This window comes from Camelus bactrianus, chromosome 36, assembly GCF_048773025.1.
Source record: "Camelus bactrianus isolate YW-2024 breed Bactrian camel chromosome 36, ASM4877302v1, whole genome shotgun sequence".
NCBI lineage: Eukaryota > Metazoa > Chordata > Mammalia > Artiodactyla > Camelidae > Camelus > Camelus bactrianus.
This window is the reverse complement of record NC_133574.1, coordinates 4,641,429-4,663,588: the sequence shown is the minus strand read 5'-3', so window position 1 is coordinate 4,663,588 and position 22,160 is coordinate 4,641,429. Positions and strand designations below refer to the sequence as shown.

Here is a 22,160-nt window from a genome sequence, read left to right as displayed (position 1 = left end):
TGAGGGGCCTCTGTGCACGCCTGCATTATGGTCTGAGGTTTCATACAAAGTCTCCAGGCATAATAACTGGTCACATACAGCCACCACCCTCGGGCTAGAACCACCAGGAGCTCAGTACCTGTAACAGGGACAGTGCCCGGTGTGGGGAGAGGTCATGGGACACTCCGGGGGCAGGGCCGGTGGTGCTGGGGAAGGCAGGGGATGCAGTGAAGGCTGGGAGGAGAAGTGTCCCATGCTTGGGGGTGAGAGTTCTTGGGGAGACCACAGAGCATGGCACACACCATCCCCACCCCATACCCCAAATTCCTAGCCCCGCCAACACAGGGGCTGCTCTGCACCCTCTCACCGTGGCTCTCCTGTAAGACCACACCTCACCCGGCCTCTGGCACCCCTGCCCTACCTCCCCAATTGGGACAGATCCCGTCTTCTTGGAAACTTCCCAGCAGCGCGAACTCAAGGCCGGCAGCAGGCCTGGCGGATCTTCACTTCAGGTGCCCTATCTGGCCAGCCGTGCGTGCCTGGGCTCAGTCCTCTATCTTGCCCACCGGCAGCCTGGGTCCACGTCCGGTGCAAGCGGAGGCAGCGGAGTCCAGGCTGAGCCCTGCACACGGAAAGGTGAGGGTGCCCCGCCCCCCGCCCCGCTGCCCCGCTGCCCCGCCGCCCCGCCGCCCCGCCCACAGGTGGCAGCACCGCCCCAGCCTCCGGCCGGCGCCACCTGCAGGTGAGGACGTCCGCGTGGCCCCTCCCGCCGCGGCCCCACCCAGCTGCCACATAAGCCTCCCCCCACCCCCGTCCTGGCCGCGCCCTGGCTCCCATTGGCTCCGCAAGTTCTGCCCTCGCACGTCTAGCCTCGGGAGGACGCAGACGCAAGCGCTAGGGGAGGGCCCCGCGGCGTTGCCATGGCTTCATGCGCCGCGCTCCGCGCGGGCCGGCCTGCGATTCTGGGGCGGGCAGCGGGCTCCGGAAGTGTGCAGCTGCCAGGGACCATGACGATGCTTGCTGCGGGGGATGGCGGCTTGCTCGGCCGGGCGACTAGTTCTGGCCTGGTCAGTCGGCGGCCGACATCCTGTCTGGGGCGGCGTCCCACAGACGGTAAACTTACCGCCGCGCCTTTGGCGGGGCTGGTGTACACGGACCGGGGTTGGATCCGGGTTGGTGTGGCTGCCGGGGATGAGCTGTGGTGCCGGGGAGCGGGTTGGGGCGGGGGGGGGACAGGGCTGGGGCACAGCCTCGGGCTTTCCTCCACCTCGAGCGCTGGGGATGGGACCGCGAGTCCGGGTCGCCCTGCGTGGCCGCGGCCTCCCAGAACCCCCGGGAAGGGCAGGCGGTGGATCCGTCTTTTATGAAGCGGGGCCTTACCGGGGTTTTGTAGAGCCCCAGAATCAGATGTTGGAACGGTGGGGTTTATCAGCCTTGTTTATCTGCAGGGAAATTCAGTTCCATCCAGATGTTGGCTCCTTCGATAAACCTCAGGAATAAGACAAGGGTCAGTGCCGATTAGCAGTTATCTAGGGCTTAACTCAAAATAGACTGTGCAGGCGGTAGGGATGGAAGATGGGCCCTCCCTCTCAAGGTTGGCAGTCTTGTGGGATTAGAGGACCCATTTGAGGATTACATCCTTATCTGCAGTAATGGAGGTTGTGGGAAACATTAACACATAGAAGGGAGGGGTGTTACTGCGGTAACTCATTAAAGAAGCCAGGACCCTTGCCTGGCTCTTGTGTAGGAGAGTCTCGCCTAGGGTAAGGCAGCAGTTATCAAAGTGTGTCCAAGGCCCCTGAGATGCAAGACTATTTTCGTAGAAACGCCGGTATGTCACCTTCCTTTTGCACACTCTTGCACTCTCGAGTTTCCTGTGGGCTTTTCCACGGAAAACCTGGTCTGTGATATCACAAAACAGGGAATGTAGAAGCAGAAAGAATTCAGCTCTCACCAGTCCAAAAGAGATTTGCAGAAATTAAAATCACTGCTATTCTTCTCATTAATGATATTTGTTTAGAAAAATATACTTATTTTTTGCTTAAGAGTATTAATGGTAACAGGTAGTAGGTTGTTATTATTTTTAAATGAACTCATAAGCACTTTTTAAAGTTCTTATTTAACTTCTAACACAGGAACTATTGATAGATTTAACCCACATAAACAGCAGCCTTTTGGAGTCCTCAGTAATTAAGAGTGTACAGGGGTCTGTAGGCCAAGAAGCTTGAGAGCCCCTGGAGAACGGGTGCTCAGGTGCTAGTCAGGTGCTTGGTGTTGTTAGACAGATGCCAAGATGTCTTCTGCATGTGCTCCCGGACTCGAAGTAATTGGCCACATGGAGACGGGTGGGCAGTGCCTCCACTATACAAACCAGAAGCTGCTGAACGTGTCTTGAGTCTAGGCCATGTGCTGTGCAGGGATTCTGGTTGTATCTGTTCTATCTAAGCCGGGATTCCTGTGCAGAGGCCTGGCCCTGAAGACCCGCTCTCCTTTGCTTCCTGCCATGTACCTTCTGTGTGACGTCAACCCTCTAGAGGGCTTCAGCCTCCGTAGGGGCGTCTGTATCCACATCGCCTTCCTCCAGAAGACCCTGCTGGAAATGGAGGAGTCGGTGCTGGTGATACCCCCTTGGGGCCGCCTCTACCATTGGCAGAGCCTGGACATCCACCAGGTCCGGATTCCCTGGTCTGACTTTTGATCTCTCAAGTCTCAACAGAAACATCCCTGACACTGAATACGAACAGTTCATTGCAGGTGAGATTGTGATCGTGTAACTGGGGCCAGACGGTTGTTGTTCTGTTTCCGATGTGAACGTCGGGCCGTCTTGCTTTGGGCTTGTTGGTCTTCTTAGGGGTCTTGCTCATGTTTCCCGCACTGCAGGTGAATTTGGTCTTTCCATAGTTTTTCTCAGGAAATAGATCTGAAGTGTATGAGCTCTGTGTTCCCTCCCCTCTGAAAACCCTGGCCTCCTGGTGAGATGGAGCGGTGACAAGGAGGCCACTGCCAGAGAGGACTTGTCCCAGCAGGAATCTTTCCCTGGGCAGTAAGGGCCATTCTTAGCTGAAGGAAAACACGATGTGTGTGTAGCATGGGCCACGTGCTGGAGAAGGTATGTAACCTCTCATTCAGTATAATTTGGTCCTGCTCAAGCTTCCCATTTTACTTTTTGTAAGAGGTAAGAGTTGAAGATTTTCTTTGAATAAAGGTATTTAGAGCTTATCTTTTTTTTTAATTGAAATGTGGTTGATTTACCATGTTTTGTTAGTTTCAGATATACAGCTGTTTTGTTGGCTTCAGATATACAGCATAGTGATTCAGTTGTACATATACATAGTCTATTATTTTTCAGCTTCTTTTCCATAATAGGTTGCAAGATACTGAACAATTTCCCGTGTTCTACAGTGAATCCTTTTTGTTTGTCTGTTTTAAATATAGTAGTTTATAATTGTTAATCCCAAACTCCTAAGCTTGTTTTCTAAGGCTGTGAGCCTGTTTTTGTTTTGTAAGTAAGTTCATTTTTATCATTTTTAAAAATTCCACATATAAGTGATATCATATGATACTTGTCTTTCTCTGAGTTATTTCACTTTAGTGTGATAATCTCCAGGTCCATCCATGTTGCTGTAAATGGCATAAATTCCTTCTTTGTTATGACTGAGTAATATTCTTTTATATCCAAATACTACATCTTTATCCAATCATCTGTCAGTGGGCCTTTAGGTTGCTTCTATGTCTTGGTCATTGTAAACAATGCTGCTGTGAACATTGGAGTGCAGGTATATTTTGGAATTAAGGTTCCCTCTGGATATATGCCCAGGAGTGGGATTGCTGGATCAAATGATAAGTCTTTTTTTAGGCTTTTGAGGTATCTCCATACTGTTTTCCACAGTGGCTGCACCAAATTACATTCCCACCAAAAATGTAGGAGTGTTTCCGTTTCTCCACAGCCTCTCCAGCATTTATGGTTTGTGGATTTTTGAATGGTGGCCATTCTGATTGGAGTGAGATGATAAGTTATTGTAGTTTTGATTTGCATTTCTCTGATAATGAGCGATATTGAGCCTTTTTTCATATGTCTATTGGCCATTTGTATATCTTCATAGGAGAATTGCTTGTTTAGTTGTTCTGCCCATTTTTGGATTAGGTTGTTTATTTTTTTTCTTATTAAGTTGTATGAACTATTTATATAGTCTAGAAGTTAAGCCATGTTCAGTCTCATCTTTTGCAAATATTTTCTCCCATTCCATAGGTTGTCTTTTTGTTTTGCTTATTGTTTCTATTGCTGTGAAAAAATTGATAGGTTTAATTAGGTCCCATTTGTTTATTTTGGCTTTTATTTCTGTTTCTTGGGTGGATTGCCCTAGCAAAACGTTGCTGAGATGTATGTCAAATGTTTTGCCTATGTTTTCTTCTGAGAGGTTTATAGCATCTTGTCTAATGTTTAAGTCTTTAAGCCATTTTGAGTTTGTTTCTTTTTGGGGTTTTTTTTTTTTTTGCGACTCTATTGTATGCTTTCGATTTGGGGTTACTTAATTTTTCAAGTATATCAACCCATTACTATATCTATTTCCTATAGACTGGTAATCACGTAGGCTCCAACACATCCTAAGAATAATGAGAAAAAAGAAGAAAGAGAAAAAAATCTATCTTTTCTTGCTACTGTCTCCCAATCCCACCTTTTTGTATTTTGATGTACTTTTTTCTTTTTTACATATTCATGTTTATTCTCTTGTAACTCGTTATTGCATTTTCAACTATGGATTTCCCATTTCTATAGCATCCTGCTTCCTTTCTGTTTAGAGTAGAACCTTTTAATGTCTCTGTTTGGTTCAATTATGCTGAATTATCTCCCCACCCACTCCCCACTGTGCCTCTGTATCCTCAGTCCAGGGAAGCCAAACCATCCTAGCCTTCATCGGTTCTGGGAAAGCAATCTTCAGAGTGGGGAAAAAAATGAAAAATAATATTCTGTGTGTTGCTTTCTACCCTTGCCCGGACAGTGAGAATCACCTCTGTAGGCGGAGGAAGAAAGTTGGAGGTGCGGGGCACAAAGTCTTTTCTCCTTTTGCTACTGAAAAAATGATTGCCTTTGTAATTAGTGATGATGCCCTTTAAATTGGTGAGATCGAGATTCCACAGCTTCAGAGCCTGTGAATAACCAGCCGGGAGAAAGCTCTCCAGGGCCCCTGCAGTGGGAAAGGCAGCCCCTCTGAGCACCTGTTGTTCTGTATACTTCCTGCCTCCACACGGGTTCGCTAGGCACCGTGCAGGACGATGCTGTTCCCCGAAGTGGAGGCCGGTGAGACCCCTGCTGGGTGGCGAGCCACAGGAGCCCACACTTGAAGGACAAATTGAAGAGTAGTGGGGAGGGCGTAGGAACAGAGGATGGTTGAGACCCAGGATGGTGTCCTGGAGTCTAGCAGGCGAGGCTGGCGGGGCAGATGGGGCCCTGGGGCATGGGCAGTCCTTGAGGGATCTGAAGCAAAGATAAGAACCAAAAGACTGGGCTCATGTGGGGGAACAGTGTGCCCTGGAGGCCACGGGGCAGCGCAGTGAGCCCAGGGGGAGCGGGAACTTCCCCTAAGTTGGGTTGACAGGTAACAACCAACTCACTGGGGACCGAGAGGGACCAAGATATTGTTAACATTTTGTCCCTCTTCCTGGAAAAGAAACTGCTTCCTGTTGAATAGCCTGTGTCGTTAGTGAGAATTAAAGACATGAAGCAACATTTCCTCAAAAGTCATCCATTCTGTAGTTGTTAGTAAGGGTCAAATGCAAACTTGAATAGACTAAATCAAACATTCATCATCGGATTTTAAAATCCTTTAAAATAAAAATACTTGCTGTCTTTGTTCTTCATTTCAGGGTTCACTTGGCGATAATAATAGTAACCAAAGCAACAGCAAACCCTTACAGAACTCTGTCCTGCTGTTCCAGGAACACTGTTTTCACGACAACCCAATGAGGTGGCACTTTACAGGAAGGACAGTCACTAATCACACAGCTAGTAAATGGCAGAGCTGGGACTTGAACCCAAGCTGTCTGGCCCCAGAGCCCCCCTCAGCTCCTTCACTGCAGCTCATCACTTGGCATGCCCGACACAGGCCAGCATTAAGGAGCAGCGTGACCTTGGCCAAGGCTGCTTCACCGCTTGGTGTCTGATTCCTCATCTGTAGAATGGGGGTGTGGGCAGTGAACTCTGTGAGCTCAGTGGTCACTTCCTCCAGCTCTGCTATTCTACTGCTTTTAGTTAGTTTAGTAAGTATCCAAGCCCCTGCGAGGCCCACGCATGGGCTGGCGCTTAGCTAGGCCCTGGGTTACAGAAAGATCAGCCTGCTTCTCCGAGGAGCCTGTGTCCCTCCACGGGAAGCAGCTGCGAGGCCCAGGCTCCCTCGCTGGCGGTCGGGGGCTGGGCAGGAAAGTCTGATAAAAGATGGAGGCAGAGCCCCTCCGGAAGCAGTGGTGGCCACACAGGTCTCTGAAGAGGGAGCGTCTGTCCAGGCTGCTGAGAGGGGGATCATCATGAGGCCAGTAGCCCCCCAACTTAAGCCCTCAGGACAAAGATCCAGCCATCCCTGCAGTGTCACCATAGAGCCAGGCCATCCTCATCACTGTGCCACTGTGCTCCTTTGTCCTGGGGACTCTCTTCCCCCTACACCCAGAAGACTCTTCTCCCTCTCTTCTCTGAGTGTCCCCTCACTTCACCCGTGGTCCATGCTTCCTGGGTCACCATCTCTGGAGTTGACGCTTTGCCCCCTCACACCCCCCATTTGATCAGGAGCCTGGGTTGTCCTCCTTGTGCTCACTTTCCCCCTTCAGATGATTGCTCCTCCCCTCGTGGGAGCACATGGAAAACCCAGATCCTTTCCTAGAAGTGCCTGCCACCCTGGCCTCCCTGCTCATCTGCCTCAGCCAGGAGCACCTGGACCACCAGCTCTGTATTGCCTCGCCTCCTACCATCAACACGTCAAAGTTGATTCTCCCTCCTACACCCAGTATGTTCATTTTAGGGTCTTCTTCTCCGTCAGCCTGAGCCAGCCACCCCCCATTCACCCTAACCCCGGGCTCATACCCGGGCGTGTCTCCACCCCAGGTCCAGGTTCTCTCCTTTAAGTGCCCACCTCTAGCCGTCCAGCTGCTTCTCCACCAGCCTCCCTGGCCCCCCTACACCCTCACTGGGGCATCATGCGCTGACTCCTCTGCTTTCCTGCCTGTCCACATTCCTCTTACTTCCACTACCCCACCTTCCAGCTCTGCATCCACAGTCAGCACTCTGTGACAGACAAAACCCCCTTGAGCCTTGACCTTTTCAGTTCCTCACCAGGCCGACTTCCATCTCGGTTCACCCAGCTCTACTTGTTCTGAGCCTGCAGGCAGCAGGCTCTCCCGGCACAGGTTTCTAAGACTGCAAATCAATGCCCACCGTGTTGCCGCTGCCAGGCAATCCTCCAGGATTTCTCTAGTGAGCACATTTCCCCACTTACCACTCAGTGGTGTCAACATTCTCTGCTCTCTGCGCACCTCTAACCTTCCCTCTGTCTCTTCCCTGACTCCCAGCAGATGGCCTTGCCTCCTGCTTCAGAGAGAATGGCATGTCACTGGAAAGGAACTCGCTCACCTGCAGCAAATCTACTCATCTCACCTATTCTCTGTCCCTCTCCCACCTGGAAGCTAGCTGTAGTTGTTCTTAATTCAGTGAGTTTAGTTGACATATATATACACAGTTAAAAGCATAGCGCACTATCGGCTACCTTCTAGGGCTTACTTTTTCAATTTAGCATAGAGTGTGTGATTCATCCACTTCGTTGCATGTACCTGCAGTTCACTTGTTTTAACTGATCTTAAATGTTGTGTGTGTGAAAGTAACACAAGGCAAGGGTAAGCCAGGACTCAGGATGCTGGTTACTTCCTGTGAGAAGAGGCCAAGAGCAGGATAGGACACAGTATGTCACTGTCAATAGTCCTGTTCTGATGCTGGGTGAAAGGTTCACAACTGTTTCTTAAAATATAGATTTTACTACATAAATAATTCTGACAGGCACCTAAGGTAAGAATGTGTCATGAACCAAGACGTACAATGGGTAATATTACATCATTATTGTTATGTAATCTTGTTATAAAATATATTAATCATAATCCTACATTGTTATGTGTTATATATTATATAGATGCATGAATTATATATTATGTATATAAATACCTACATATGTATTATATACTATCTAATAATAAATAAACAGCATAATATGCTAGTATATCTATTATTATGTATTATTTAATAAATAATAACATACTATAACCTGTTATTTGACATGGCACCTAATCTTTAATCAAATAAATATATGTCACTATATGTAATGGTAATTAATAAAATTAAGTGAGAAAGCCTGCATCTTTTAACGCCGACACCGCTCCAGTTGTCACTGTCTTTTCTCTTCCCTTTCATTGCCGAGGTCCTCACAGTGCTGTCCATTCCCCCTTTCATCTCCTTATCCTGAACCTTCCTCCTCCTCCGATCCCATGCTGCCTTCCGCCCCGTGGCCCCTCTAGTCACCAGCGTCCTCTGGGGCACTGGTTTCCGGGGATGGTCTCAGGCCCCAGCTCACCTGCCTGTCCGCCACCTCTGTCACAGCTGGAGTGGCCATGGCGGGGGTCAGGGTGCACCCCTTGTCCTGGAAGAGAACACAGCACAGACCCCGTGACCAGCAGCAGGTGTGGCCGGGACCTGCAGGACTCGGGGGAGAGCCAGGCTGTCTGCATCCAGACCGGGGGCACTTGGAGTGTGAAGAAACCCAGTCCTCACTGCCCCTGAAGTGAGGAAAACACCCTCAGGTGAGTTAAAGTGCTGATGACCTAGGTCTGTTGGCTGGAAAGGACAAACGGGACCCTAAGGGGAGGGTAGTGGATGTTCCAGGCCCCACCAAGGCCCTAAGGGCTGGCGGGGAACCAGGCTGGACGCTCCACTGGACCCAGTGCCCCCTCGGGGGTGGGGCCTTCGGGAACAAGCAGAAAGCCCTGTCTCTGGGGGGGAACGGGGCAGTGTGGGAGCATCCCTGCAGCGAGTCAAGTGACGTCAGGGCCTGTGGGATCCATTTGTATGACCACATCGAGCCTCAGCAGAAGCCACAGCAGGAGTGGATTCCTGTCTCTCCAGCTGTCATTGTATCTGAGTGCCAGGATTCAGACCCGATCCCCTGGGGCGCTAGGACAGTTATAGACAGAGGCGGCTCGGGGATGCCTCAAGAGGGCGGTACTGGCCTTCCTGGCAACACGATTACATGAAGATCGAACAATCCATCGATGGGAAGAAAATAAGAACCATGGTCACATCTGGACCCCAAGCTTAGACGTGGTGAATGGGTGACATTTATCAACAATCCAGCGAGGTTCTGGCCAGAGCTAGAGGCCAGGGCAGCAAGACGGGATTGGCACTAAGGAGCATCGTGGTGCAGAGGCTGGGCTGGGGTTCTGCAGGCTCCTCCCAGGAGGAGCCTCAGTGTTTGGGAGGTGGCTAACGTGCCTCCTTTGTGTCACCAGCAAGTGATGCCACCTGTGGAAAATCAGCTATAATCCTGAGCCGGGTCAGCCCTGGGTGATGGGATAAAGACTCCTAAAAGAGGGGGCGCCAGATGGACAGTGAAGCAACCAACAGGCTGATGTGTTTCTGGCCTGTGTTTATCGTGCTTTCGTAGCCAAGAATGAGGAGAGAGTTGAATGGCTCACCATGAATATTTTAACAACTTAAGAGGGTTCCGTGTCTCACTGCATTTCAGTGTCACCCGGAGGAATTCAGGAGGTGTTTAGACCCAGTGGAGACTAACGGCCTCTTGGTTCCTCATCAACCTGGCAAACCCACCAGCCCTCTATGGCCAGAACTTGGCAAGTGCCTTCCCTTGTTCTAACATAACCCTTTCCACCCACGCCTGTGGTAAGCTTTTGTTTTTTTTAATTAGTGGGAATGAAGATACATTACAGCCTCCTCAGAACTTTCCTTAGGGCTTCTGCCCTTAGATCCCAGCAAGGGGGCCCACTGCCCTGGGTCCTGCACTCCAGAGGGTCCCTCTGGCCCTGACTTCCTCTGGCCACGCCCTCCATGGTGTGGAGTCAGCAGGGCCAAGGGGACACGGTCATTGGCTCCATCCCGTGCTCTAGAAAACCAGGACCCCACATGCCCTGCCTCAGCAGCCCCTGACCCATTTCTAGTGCCTGCACCGGCTCTCCCCGGAGTTCAGATTCCCAGGACTCACAGAGAGGCCAAAGGGCAGCTGTTTGCATAGAGGGTATGAGCAGAGCCCGGATGTGAGGTCTGAGTGTCCCCCTGTGCACATCCAAGGCCCCTTGTGGCAAGGGATGGACCCAGCATTGGGAAGAAAATGCTCAGGCTAGTGGTCAGACACTAGGAATCAGCTCTCCCCACACACTCACTTTCTTTGCAGGACTCCCCTGAGTCTGGAAATTCTAAATTTGAACCTGGCCTTCCCCATTATAATGAATGTATATTTGTAAAGGCAGGAGTTTAGAACCTACTGCATTTCACATGTTTACATGTATAGGATGTGAGCTCCCAGGTATGCTCTGGCCCCACACTTCCAAAGGTCCAGAGCAGTTATGTTGGCTCTACTGACACTGTAATTGGTAAAGACCATCTCCAGAGAGGAGGGGCTCCTGCTTCACGCTCCAAAGTCAGGATCTTCTGAGTGGATAAAACAATGGACACTGAGACCCTCAATTGTAAATTGATTTAGAATAACGCCAAAGGTGTCTATGACGTGTGTGTGCACACGCGCGCACCTGGGGATGTGTGTGGTACATGACTGAGAGTGTGTGTGTGGCTGTGCGCGTGCACGCCTGGGGATGTATGTGGTTGTGTGTATGGTACGTGTGTGTGTGGTACATGAGTCCATGTACGTGTGAGTGTAGGGATGTATGTGGAGCAGAGCCAGTGTGTCTGCACGTTTGCTTGTGTGTACATGCATGCATTAGTTTTAACAGTAGAAGCTGTCCTTTAGAATTCTGAAGTAGTAAAATTTGTATGATATCCTTTGCTGTATAATTCAAAATTAAAATAATGTTCAATCACCAAATTTAGTCCCCCTCAGATTCTGATTTTTTTCCATATTGATTATGTCTTCATTTTACTGATGAGGAAACTGTAGCTTAGAGATGTTAACTGACTCAACCAAGGGCATGGAGCTTGCGCGCCCAGGGCCAGGACGCAGTCCAAGCCGCGCTGCTCCAGAGGCCTGGAGCCCTGCTCACGGTCACGCGTGGCCTCACGGCGGGGGAACAGATTCTGATGGGCTGTGGCCAGCTTGCAGGCTGCCCAAGCCGGGGACTCGGGAAGCCGGGCGGGAGAGTACCAGACAGCAGACAAGAGTGAAGGGCTGCTCAGAAGTCAGATAGGTTCCTAGGTCTTGGATGAGGAAGGAGGCTCACTGCTCATCCTTGATCCCTTTGCTGGTGTCTAAAAGGGACAAAGGCCGATGAGAGCACTTCTGGGAGCTGCCTGCCAAAACCTGGAAAAGGACTGCTCAGGACTGGCTCTGCAGTAGGAGCAGACGAAGGGAATGTCGCCTCCTGGTGGACATCCTTGGTGATGGCAGTAGGAGACCTAGCAGCCTTGGCATAGAGGTGGCAGGACAAGGTCCTAGTGGATGATCGTTTTCACGTGTCTTAAAAATCATTGCTTCATATATTTTATCCATTTTGTGGTTTATTTTACGGTGGTAAATATGGTCTCTGTTACTCCATATTACCTAGATTGATTAATTTTTTTATTGTTAATTTTCTCTTCAGTGATTTGGAAGCTATATTGCCTCTTAATGAAAATTCTCTCTAAATTTTTATAAATCATCTCTAAGTTCATAACTTTATATGCAATTGGACCAGTATTCCTATAAGAGTCTCAAAAATGAAATAATCTTATTAGCTCCTGTTCCTCAATAATGATAAATTTAGCATATTTTACCTCTCTGCTGTTCCAAATTATGTGTGTGTGTGTGTGTGTTTGTGTGCTCCAGATACTACTTTTTAGACAGTTGCTTTAAGTTTGTTACATTAACAGAGAAAACATAGGTAAAAACATCTTGGTTTTCATTGCTCACTACCACTATTTAATCCCATGTCTTTCCCACTTTTGAGTTATTTACTTATCGGGATTTCCCAATCAACTGGACACATGATTGACTAATTTTTTTCGAGCGGTGTACTTGGAACCCTTACATATCTATTTGCATATTTATGTTCTCCTCATCAACAACTCTCAGCGTGTTGTTGATAGCCTAAGCCTTGTTTTAAAATAAGGCATTGTTTTTCATCACCAAAAAACAAAAAAAAGTTTTCTTGATTTAAAGTGCTGTCTTTTTATGACTGGCTAGTCTTGTCTGCTGGATAGAGATTTCCTTAACCTTCCTCCTTCTTTTCGCCATAACTCGGATTCATTGAGATGCATGTTTTTACCATTTCTCAGATGGGCTTCCGCTTTGACTTCCACTTTAAACCATCACCCCACTCTTTTTCTCCATGCTTACTCCTGAAAAAGTGAGCTCTCTCAGATTAAAGGTGGTTCCCGTCAGAGATGTGTGACTCCCTGTCCAAAGGTCCAAAGGAAGAGAAAAGGAAAGATTCCTGTTTCTGGTGGTTACATTTTGTCAGGTTAGAGATCTAGTTTTACGAGTGGCTGCGGTGGAATGTGCAATATCTTGGCTCAGAGTTTCCCTTTTTTGGCTTACTAGGGGAGCCGCATTAGCTGGGGTCACGGCGCTGTGGCCGTTGTCAGGATCCCGGGGCTGAGGCAGCCCCTCTCCCCCCTTGTTATTTTGATCTTGCAAACTTGGTCCCAGCTATGTGAACCCTGCACCTGGCGGCCAGGATCGCCCCCCACGTGACGTGTCCCCAGTTCCTCGGCGTCCCTCACTGCTATCAGCTAGCTCCAGTAAGGGTGCGAGCTGGCTTCCACTGCGGTCCTTCCTCTTTCCTCTCCAGGCAGGCCCCCCTTTTCCACTAGTTGGCCCTAAGCCTTTTTTCCTGCGCTACATATGCTGAAGGAATTCCTCAGCGTTTCCAGCAGGTAGATGGTGCTCTTCTATGTTTGGACCCCTTCAGTGCTTGCAGTGGAAATTTAGGAGGTGGGAAGGAAGAGCTTGGGGGTTCTCCGTATCTAGGGGCTCCCTATCCAGCAGATTCAACTAACTGTGGATTGAAAATATTCGGGAAAAACAGAAAGTTTCAAAAAGCAACACTTGAATTTGCCACACACCGGCAACTGCTTACATAGCATTCATGTTGTATTAGATACCGTGAGTAATCTGGAGATGATTTAAAGTGCACAGGAGGACACAGTGAAAGAGAATGTGACATCGAATGTATGTGTATATTCATGTATAACTGAAAAATTGTGCTCTATGTTGGAATAGGATGCAACATTGTAAAATGACTACAACTCAATAAAAAAAGTTTGTATATATATAAATAAAAAGTACATGGGAGGGTACACATAAGTTCCATGCAAGTCCTATGCCATTTTATACAAGAGGCGTCAGCATCCATGTATGTTGACGTCAGGGGGGAGTCCTGGAACCAGTGTCCCATGGTTACCAAGGGATGACTGGAGGTCCAGGCTCCTTATCCCAGCCTGTCAGGTCCCCACGTGGTCTGAATCCTACCTGTACCACACTCTCACGGTCACTCTCCTCCAGCCCTGCCAGACTGGCCTCTGATTCTTGAACAGTCCACACTCACTACTCTTCATGTCTGGCCCCTAGAAATACCGGTTACTTTCTGAGCATGGCTCTGCTTTAGTAAAACAGGCTGCATTGTCACTAGAGAAGATAAGGTGGAGGCTCCTTTAAAACTGAAAATGGACTTAACTTATGATCCAGCTTTTCCACTCCCAGGCTTATGTCAGGAGAAAACTCTCATTCATAAAGTCACATGCACCTCAATGCTCACAGCAGTACTATTTATAATAGCCAGGACATGGCAACATCCCAAGTGCCCATCGACAGCTGACTGGATAAAGAAGTAGTAGTATATTTAGACAAAGGAATACTACTCAGCCATTAAAAAGAACAAAATAATGCCATTTGCAGCAACATGGATGGACGTAGAGATAGTCATTCTAAGTGAAGTAAGCCAGAAAAAGAGAAAAATGCCATATGATATCATTTATCTGTGGAATCTAAAAAAAGACACAAATGAACTAAACTACAAAAGAGGAACAGACCCACAGACATAGAGAAACAAACTTACGGTTACCAGGGAGAGAAGGGGATGGGAAGGGATAAATATGGGAATTCGAAAAGTGCCCCTGTTGGGGAGTGATGGAAAAGTTAGCTATATAGATCGTGGTGATGGTTTTCTGGGCGTAGACATCTATCAAATTCATCAAATAGTACATGTGAAATATGTGTATTTTACTGTACAGGAATCATACAACAATAAAGGTGTCTATATATAAAAAAAAAAAGAACATTGGAGGTATTGTGTCCTACGTTTTTATGTGTCTTCAGTGAGTGGGTCTTCATGTTTCCGGTCTGCCATATTTTCTGAACCAGAATTGCCCTCCTTCCCTTTTCTTTGGTAAACTGTCAGTGGGTGGCATTTATTCCCGTGGCTTCAACTGCTCTCTGTCCACTGATTAACTGTCAAATCTTTTCCAGCATGGACATCTCCTTTCAGTCCCAGAAATATACTTCTAACTGACAAGTAGACATTCCCACTTGATTAGCCCATAAAAATCTCAAGCTCTGTGTGTTTGGATTTACACTCGCTCAGAACTAGGTTTACTTCTTCAAACAATGGCATCACTATACCATTTGTTTTCCGTGCCATATATCTGGGGGTTTTCATTTACTTTTCCACTCCCTCACCCCCGTCAGTACTACAATTCTATTCCTTAATAACCCCCAACTAAGTCCCCGCCCCTCGATCCCCACTGCATTAATTCCCACCCCTTGCTAGTCTCCCCAGTGCTGTTCTTTAGAGTGAACAATCCACTTTGCTCACTTTTAATGGCTAATCTGTGTCACTCTCCTCCTTAAAACCCCAAAGAATTCCCCGCGGCGTATGTGAGGAAGTCCACGCTCCCTGATTTAACGTCACACTTTCTCATCACCTGGTTGCTGCTTTTTTTCAGCCTCAGCTTCCGTTAGTTCCCCACAGCCTCTCGCCTCACTGACCTCCCTTCCCTAAGTGCCAAGTGCTCTTAGACACGACCAGGCGTCTGCACGAGACACGCAAGCTGCTGAGAATCCCGTCCCCACCACGGACTCTCCTGGTCTAGAGATTTGCTGGAATCCTTCAAATGTCAGTGCAGAAAGCATTTCCTCTCTGACACTTTCCCTACCTTCTAGAACCCTGCCCCAGGCGGTGCAAGGGCCCCTCTGAACATACAGTATACATGATGCCAAGTGACTCTTACCACATTGTTTTGAAAACCTATTTAAATTTGTCTCTTCCACAACACACTGTGATCTCCTTGAGGGATGAGGGCTGTGTGGTATTTGTCTAGACAGCTAATGTCTGGCACAGACCCCGGGCCATGAGAAAAAGCCTGCTGACTCATCAAGAAGAATTGTCGTCTTTGCGACGTAAGAAAGAATACATGATCTCTGATCTTACACCATCCGGCAAGAGTCAAAATAATTTCACATAAAACTACACAGGCAAAATATGTGTATTCTTTTCCTCTTTGTGAGCCCGAGATCATAGGCATTCTGGAAAGGAGGTGTCACTCTGAGCTGTCTGTCCCCTAGGCTGTCACGTCCGGCTTCAACATATTTTGTAGAAGTTGTAGGGATACGTGTACAGCACCCTGTCTTAGAGCAAATGGGGCTTCAGCCTGACCCAGTTTAATGTTCATATAAAAATCAGAAATCTTCCAAACTGAAGCCTGAAGAAACATTTCCCGTCTATCCTTCCAGTCTGTCTTCCATCTGCACCCCACATACCCACTGCTCACATGCGTCAGGCCACCTTCCATCTAGAAAGATTGTCAGTGGGACACTTGGATGAGAACTAATTACAGCAGTCATGAAAATGGTCCCATGAACGTAGGCTCTGCACAACAAGGATGCTTTGACCGGAGGCCTCAGCCGTGGCCTGCAGGGTCTGTTCACGTGTTCTGCCTGGCTTCCCTGCAGACGTTGTGCAGAAAATCAAGCCTGCAGTTAAAGTCATAGAAGGCCCAAGAAATCCAGAAAAATAGTGAGATTCCTCTCCTTGGGAATATTTTTGAACACCATCCACTAATAGGAAGAGATGTAACAGGTTCGTTTCAGAGCAGATGATGTCCAACTGCAGGTGTGTCAGTTTTGTCATTGTTGCCCGCTAGTTGGCTTTCTGCTGCTTCTAACACGCCTCTGTTTAGAGAAGTGGCCTGAGTCGGCCCTCAGAGCAGAAAGGTGAGCTGGGCCTGGCTACAGCCTAGCTCCTGTGCTGTGTAGTAAACCGCTGAGAAGGAAGGGATGGCCCAGGGCTTCCTCTGACTCTCTCCCTCAGTTATAAACTCTATGAAGGGAAAATGGAACAAAAAATCTTAATTCAGTATGGTATTGTCAAAGTATAAAAATAATTGTCTTTGAAGGGGAGGGTATAGTTCAAGGGGTAGAGTATGTGCTGTGATCAATTCGCAGTAGCTCAATGTAAAAAAATAATAAGAAAAATTCTTTTATTAAAAAAGAAAAAGAACTAATAAGAAAAGAGATCTCAAACAACCCAACTTTAAAAAGAAAAATGTTTTTTAAAAATAGTAATCAGTTCGGTCTTTTGCTAGATTAGGAAATTTGGATTAACAGATACACACTACTATGAATAAAATAAATAAACAACTCCCAGGTCCTGAATAACCTAGTTCAACCTGAATCCTTTCTCTTTTTCCCCCTAAGCAACCCGAGGAAGTCTCTGAAATTCTCATCTTATGAAAGAATTCATTTAAAGGCTGTTTGAAAGTTACTGGTTAAAACAGTTATTTGAGGTTCCATGAATATAGGTCTAGTAGAAAGACAGACAATAAACCAGTAAGCAAATAAATATATGACGTACTGCCAGGTACTAATAATTGCCACAAGGAAACATAAAGCATATTAGGAGAGAAAATGATTGAACAGGAAATATGTGCATGCTATTTTAAGTAAGGTGGTCAGATAAGTCCTCTCTGAGGGTAAAATAATTTCAACAAAGTCCTGAATGAAGCAGAAGAGTAAGCCACATAGGTAACAGACAAGAAAAGCCTCCCAGGCCGGGAGAAGTGTAAGTACGAGACTTGGAGTTACAAACACCGCTGTCCCGGTGGGGACCATCTGGGCGGGGAAGATGGGCTGGAGCAGAACGGTGAGAACTGAGGCTGCAGAGGCAGGTGAGGGACCGGATCACACTGGGCCTTGGTAGGGACTCTGGATATCCTTCTGAATACAATGGAAAATCATGAGAGTATTTTGCAAATGGGAACAACTTGATCTGATTCATACTTTAATAAGACCGCTGTGGGTAACTTATGGGGAATAAGCAATGGAAGCAGGGCAAGGTAAGCTGATGGGAAGGCACTGGGAAGAGTGCTGCTGACCTGGAGAGAGACACCGAGGTCGGGGTGGGATGATGGCGGGAGACGGGCTGAAAAGGGGACACGATTTGACAGTAACGGTCACAGGCATTAATGCTCGAGTTGGACACAGACACAGAGTGGTTCAGGGTGATGGTATGTGATATTTGGGGCTAAGCCACAGTTTTTGTGCAGAGACCTGACAGGAGAAAAATGTGGGGACGTTGACGTCGGTAAGAAGGGTTGGTGGGCGTTGAATTCCCCCTAGAGCCGCGTCTCTGTTTCTCTGTAGATGAAGTCAGCAGAGCAGGGATGGGTGTTCCTACTTCTGCAGAGAATTGCGTGTCCTCCTCATCGACAAATTCAAGAGGCCGACCTGCCCATCCAATTGCAACATCTTGAATCTGCTTCTTTCTTTCCAGGATGAGATTTCCAACTAAGATTCCTATCAAAAATTCCCGTGTCCAGAGTTAGAGCTGTGTGCCTTTGGGATGATCTCAGAGATGCCTCCACAGAGGCTCGGTGTGCTCCCTCTCCCTCAGAGCACACAGTTCCCTTCAGTCCGGTGGGTCTCAGCAGAGGAGATTTCGCAAATAGCCCCTCTCAGGCCCTGGGGACCAACCTCCCGCTTGGCCGAGCTCTGAAAATGAGCACGAGTTCCGGGCAAAGGGCCTTCTCCAGGGCGCCATCTGGCAGATTACATGAGGACAGTGGACAAAAGAGTGGGAGGGTTGAAGGTATAAATCGATTTTAATTTTTGCTCTGAATCTGATCCTGTCCTTCCGTTTTGTTAAGGAAGAGTTCTTAGGCCAGACATGATTTTCCTTTTTTCTTTCTATTTGATCATCCAAGAAGTTTAGATAGGGTATTTGTTTTAGGGTAAGAATCTTAAAAAAAAAAAAAAAAAAAAAAAAAAAAAAACCTTGTAAATAGCGTCTTGTTAGGCATTTGGACAAGACAACCAGTAAATTCTCCCAGCAGTATTGAACCCCCTTTTTCCTCCAGGGGGTCTCCAATGGTATACATGTTCCAAATCTGACCCAAAACCAATGAGCCTTTTCTTTTTTTTTTTTAAATCACTTCACCATGGACAAAAGATGTCACTACAGAAGGTGAGAAAAGAGCAGGTCCCCATCATCCAGAGTCCCTCCCAAAGAGCCCACAGAAGTAAAGAGAAGATGAACGAGAGAAACGGTTTATTTATACACACACAGGAGCCAACTAGAAAAGTAACTATCATGTTAAATGGTGAAAGTTGAAGGCTTTTTTATCAACCTAACTTAATAGGGCAAAGGGAGAGGAGAGAATTGGCTTCCATGACAGGTTTTCTTCTACATGTATTGAATCTCAGGTATCTTCAGCTTAAAGTGCTTTTGTATTAACCGTGGGTTCCATCTGACTTTCCATTCCTCGAACTTTGTATTCTTTTTCAAGATTCACTCATGTATTCTGAGCCCTTGTATTTTCCACGTGAATTTTAAATTGATTGTCAATTCCTGCAAAACACCACGTGGGATTTGGGTAGGCATTTTTGAATCCTAGATCTATTCGTGGACTATTGTCATCTTAGTAGAATGAAGCCTTCTGCTCCATGAATATGGGATTATTCTCTGTGAATGAAGGTCTTAATTTCTCTCAACAGAATCTCTAATCTATTATAGTCTTCAGTGTCCAAGTCTGGGACTTCTTCCTCACCTCTTTTGGATGCTGATTCAGAAGAGACACGACCTCCTGGAGAACCTCTGCTGCCATGGAGCTGACATGGAACTGATTCCTAAGAAGGCTTTAAATTCTTTTAAAAATAAGATTAATGTACTTTAATTACTCCATAGATGAGTAAAGAATGGGTCACATTAACATAAGATTTTAATCCTTTTAGAATTAGTAGAGTAATACAGACACATTACAAAAAATTGAAATATTGCCTAAAAGAGAAGAGATTTGTAATTCCCACCCACAGAGGTGACTGTCATGAATGATTTGGTGCTTATGTCTCAGTCTCTGTGTCTCTCAGTCTGTCTCTCTCCATCTCTGTCTCTCACACACTCTCAATCAGATCAATTTACATGTATATTGATTTCACACATATGTGGTCGTGCAGATGGGACCCTGGATGCAGACAGTGGGTCTGCATACTTCCACCCTGAGGCCTCCCTTGACATTGGGTTGAGACCAGGCACCCACTTTTCCAACTGCACAGCATTCATTCATTCACATGAACCAGAATGAGTGGACCCCATCCCCTCTCCATCAACGTTAGTGTTGCTTTTATTCCGACTGTTTCAACCAGTGCTGTGACGATCACCCTTGAAAAGGCATCTTTGAATAGGTGTGTAATGATTTTAGTGGGATGAACTCTAAGGATCAGAACTACTGGGGAAGAGATGCGTCTGTGGCCCTTTGATGCGTCCTGCACCATGTTCTCCTGAAGAGGAGCGTCCCTTCACTCTTCCCTCCAGGGGATCTGCTGGAGACTCTGCCTGCTTACATTGTCACCAGGGCTGGTTGTCACCTGACTAAAGACCTGCCAGTGTGATGGTGACCGGTGCTGTCTCTGCAGTGTTTCCTTCTGCCTGTGTTCTCACCTGAGAAGTCAAGCATCTCTAACACACACTGGCCACCTGCATTGCCTCTCATTGGAACTGCCCATGTCTGTTCTGTTTCTGTTTAGAACACTGGGTTTCAAAAGGATTTTGGACTACAGGGATGGGAAACCTTTCTCCAACCTTGGGTTATGAGGAATGAATTTTCCAGGTTGTGGTGTGTCTTTCAATCAGTTTTTCTGGGCTTTTGCTAATTTTTTGTATTTGTTTGGTTTTGTGTTTGCCACAGGAAGAGCTAAGCATCTCCCTTCTGTCTTCTGGCTGTGGTGCCACAGGGGGAACAGCAGTGTCTACCCTGAGATTATGCACAGAGTTACTAAAAGGGCTTCATTTTGTACATCACATCTTTAATTCCCCTGGATAGCCCCTTAAAATAATAAAAATGCTGTTTCAAGTGAAAGCAAAACAAAAAAAATCACCAGCCCCAGCTTAAAACTTGTGGGAAGGGACAAAAAAAAAAAACCCACCTTTTTAAAGTTTCATTGACAAGGAACACCCAGGAGAGGTAAAGACACACAGAGAGAAAGAGGACTTGGGGTTGTCAGGAGCTGGCTGAGGAGGGAGGGGAGTGCACGCTCTGGATCCAGGGTTTCACTTTCAGGAAAGAAATAGTGTGAAACTAGATGGTAGTGATGGTCGCACAACATTGTGAATGCCCCTAATGCTCCTGAATTGCACAATTTAAAAGGGGAAAAGTCTATATTTTATTAAAGAAACTCTAAAAAGAAAAATAAAATATGCCATAAATGACGTGAAACAAACAAAGGAAACTAAAGAAAACCAAACAAAAATATCTCCAGCAGAAGGGACGTCGTTTGGGAGGGGGAGGGGGAGGGGACTGACGGTGGGATTTTGGAGAAGATTTTGGAGAAGAAGGTGTGGGTGGGCGCAGAGGGGGCTCTTCCCCAGTGGGCGGTGATGCGTGAACTGGTTCTCCGTTGCCCAGCAGTCCAGGTGCAGATGCAGGTTCAGGAGGAGCTGCAGGAGAGGCAGGAGGGAGCTCGGGGTCTCCTGCTGGATCCTGATCGTCCTTTTTTTGGTCTCTGACATCTTCTCCTGCTCCTGCCTCCTCTGTAACTACTGGATGTGGGGAGAGTTTTAAGTCTTGTGGAAGAGCTCATGCTGTGGGAGAGGAAAAATTGACCCACCTGCCTCCCTTTCCATGTGCCTCTTCAAGGACAGAAACCTTCCCAGAGCTTTCCAGACAGCTCCCACCCAGAAAGTGCACACAGGATGTGTTCTGTGACTGAATTCTTCCAGACAGGTGGTCTGAGGCCATTCTTTGCTCTGGTCCCAACAGTAGCCTCTGGGGACACCTCCCTGTGTGGCCCAGCCCTCGCCCCTCCCTCACCTACACACATGCATCAGACCTGCCTTTCTGACCTTCGGGCTCTGCTTTGGGGGCTCCTGGTCCTCCACCTGACTTGCAGCGAGGTGGGCACGGTGCTCCAGGTCAGAGCCGGGTGTGCTGAGCTACCCGTCAGCCCTGGGCAGGTCCCTGGGGAGAGCCCTGGGTGATGTCAGGGTCAGAGGCCTGCCCCACTGATTTGTGGGCCATGGTGGTGGGGACCCCTCCATATCCAGACCCATATGGATCCTGCGATGGCCCTCAGAAGTGTGGCACAACAGCCCTTCACTTGGGGAGGGGGCGTGGGTGTTCTTATTCATCAGCTTCTGTTCAATATGTAGTATCTGGCTCTGCAAAGACAGTGACCAGCAGCTGACCCGGCCTGGAATTTTCAGAGCCCTGCCCGGCCAGGAAAACTGATTCTGTCCACTCGACCCTCTGCTGCCACATCAGACTGGGACCTTGTTCAGCTCAGACACCTGGGAGGGAAAAGACATACCCAGAGAGCATGGGCTCCACCTCTGGCAGCAGGACATTTCCCCGGCTCTCAACATCCCAGCCAGCCGGCTTTGACCTGGGCTGTGTGTGTGACCGTGTCCCCAGGCCTCTGACCTGCTCTTGCTTGAGTCAGAAACCCATCCCCAACGTGACTGCTCTACTTCCACAAGCCAGGAAAGGGCCGTGGGGCTAC

The 22,160-nt window shown here is 47.8% G+C and overlaps 1 long non-coding RNA gene across 1 annotated transcript; it reads left to right on the top strand.

The window, feature by feature from the left end:
* The first annotated feature begins 899 nt into the window (after positions 1-899).
* Positions 900-8,332, top strand: LOC141576138 (uncharacterized). The gene is made up of 3 exons (XR_012504368.1): positions 900-1,092; positions 2,443-2,733; positions 5,845-8,332. It is a non-coding gene; the product is annotated as an uncharacterized LOC141576138 (long non-coding RNA).
* The last annotated feature ends 13,828 nt before the right edge of the window (positions 8,333-22,160 follow it).